The following is a 2,637-nucleotide window of genomic DNA, read 5'->3' on the forward strand; positions in this document are numbered from 1 at the left end:
GCATACATACTAACACTGACTCAAGAAAATACATATTGGAATGAAGAAAGTAGGCTGCGTGAGAGTGGGGGTGGGGTGATCCATCGATGTAATCAACACCATCGATTGCAGAAAGAGGGAGGGTATCTATGTTTCCAGGGTTCTATGTTTCCCGGGTTCTATACCAACTGATGTAGCCAACTATAGGCCCATCAGTATTTTGCCTGTGGCATCAAAGATTGCAGAAAAAGTGGTAACTGAACAACTAACTGACTTTCTAAACTCTGGACAAGCCTTACTTCATCCCATGCAATTTGGCTTCAGAAAAAAACATTCGACCGAAATGGCTACCTGTTATTTTATTGAAAAAATCAAATAAAAACTAGACAGTGGGAGTGCTGTGGGAGTTGTCTTCTTGGGTCTTAAAAAAACATTTGACACAGTGAACCATAATGTTCTTCTTTCAAAGTTGTCAAATTTTGATTTCTCTGATGATGTAATCAAATGGATGGAGTCCTACCTCACTATGAGAAGACAATGCACCAGAGTTGGGAATAAGCTGTCGTCATTCATTGACTGCTCTGTTGGTGTCCCGCAAGGCTCAATTTTAGGCCCTTTATTATTTAGTTTATATGTTAATGACTTGCCGCTTGTATGTCCTGACGTTGAAACTCAAATGACACGGTTATCCTTGCATATGGAAGAGACAGATGTGAAGTGGCAGCCAAATTAACAGCAGCAATGGCCAAAATTTCCACTTGGCTTTCAGAGTCTTGCCTGACACTAAACATCAGTAAAACTGCATGCATGTACTTTTATATAAGAAAAAATGGAAATCAGCCAGACATCCTTGTAAAGGGGGAAAAGATCCAGACTGTGTCACATTTTAAATATTTGGGAATTACTGTCGACTCACAGTTGTCCTATAAGAAACACATAAAGCAGGTGTGTAATACTGTCAAATTCAACCTAACAAATTTTAGATATATCCAAAATCAGCTTCCCTTAGATACCGCCAAACTATATGCACTCAATGATTTTTTCACATATTACATACTACATCACAAGCTGGTCACAAGCTGGAAAAACTACACTTGCTCAACTACAAACGCTCTATAAACAAACTCTCAAGGCACTAGACAAAAAGCCATCAAGTTATCATCATTGTAACATCATACAAAGGCATAAACTCTTGACTTTTGATAGTTTTGTGTGTCTTGCTGATGTTAGTCTAGTGTATAGGGTAATTAATGACTTGGCTGCTCCTCCATTAAAGGAGTTCATATCACCATGTCCAGACAACAGGAGGACAACTAGGACGACCAGCAGAGGTGACTGTGCAGTACAGCACAGATATACTGAGTTTGGCAGATCAGTCTTCTCTGTCAGAGCCACTAATTACTCGAACTCAGTACCAAGCGAGATCAGAGAAAGTAGCACCTTTACTGGCTTTAAATCCAAGATAAAATCATGGCTAAAATCAACCCAATCATGCACCCATCAATCATAAACTGTCAAACACAGGCTCATAATTCACTGGTTCGTAATCTTGTTGTTATTGTCGTGTCTTAACATTGTGATTTTATTGTTGCCATTGTGTCTTAATAGTGTGAAATTTTGTTATTGTTGTTGTCTGAAGATGTCGCTCTGTGACGATGTTTTTATATTTGTTTGTATTCATGTGTGCTTGTTTGTTTTATACTATAGTGTTAGATTTCTGTCTTAACACTATATGTTTTCTGTTCCTGCTCAGGGACTACAGATGAAAATTAGCTAGTAGCTAACTCTGGTATGGCTGAGAGCTGTGCACTGTCCCTGTTAAATAAACAAATAAATAAATAAAATAAATAAATATGTTCCCCACTTAACCTTGCAAAAAAGGTTCTATGTTCCCCGCTTACACAAAAAAGGTTCTATGTTTCCCGGGTTCTATTTTGCCCGCTCAACCAAGCGGGAAACATAGAACCCTTTTTGTGTAAGCGGGGAATATAGAAGCTTTTTTGCAGGGTTAAGTGGGGAACATAGAACCCGGGAAACATAGAACCCTGGGAACATAGGGATGACCCCACTAGCAGAGGCTAACTGGCTGTGCTTCCCTCCAGTCATGCTCCCAGCTAGCTCCAGTTTGTTATTCAGGTTTAAGTGTGAAGAAGCAGCGGATCTGTCAGGCAGCTGAGTGAAGTGGAGCCTGAAGAATGAGCACCGGTTAGCCCCGGTTTCACTACAGGCAGATTCACTCACTACAGGGGCGAGGAAATAAAACCTAAACAGCCAACTTAGTTTGGCTTATTTAGCAGTTAGCGATGTCTTTCACTCACTCTCGGTCTCTGCCGTGTTTAGCTATTCCCCTGCCTACTTCAATGATGATGGTACCTGTAATAAATGTAATATATTTGCTGAGATGGAGGCGAGGCTCAGTGACTAGAAGAGCTGGTTGAAGCGCTCCATAGCTGTAAGTTACTCCCCAGATAGCACACATACATCTGGCCGACGTCGGCCTGAGGACTACACATCTGCCCTGAATTTATAACGTCTGACAAGCGTCGGCCGCATGGGCGGATATCTTTAAATTTAATACTCTTTTGTCCCAGCTCATCAAACGTCTCTGTTACGTTGGCTTTGGGTTGGCCCAGTGCTGTAGAATATACCCCCACATAC

The sequence above is a fragment of the Epinephelus moara genome, chromosome 12, assembly GCF_006386435.1.
Source record: "Epinephelus moara isolate mb chromosome 12, YSFRI_EMoa_1.0, whole genome shotgun sequence".
Taxonomy (NCBI): Eukaryota; Metazoa; Chordata; class Actinopteri; order Perciformes; family Serranidae; genus Epinephelus; species Epinephelus moara.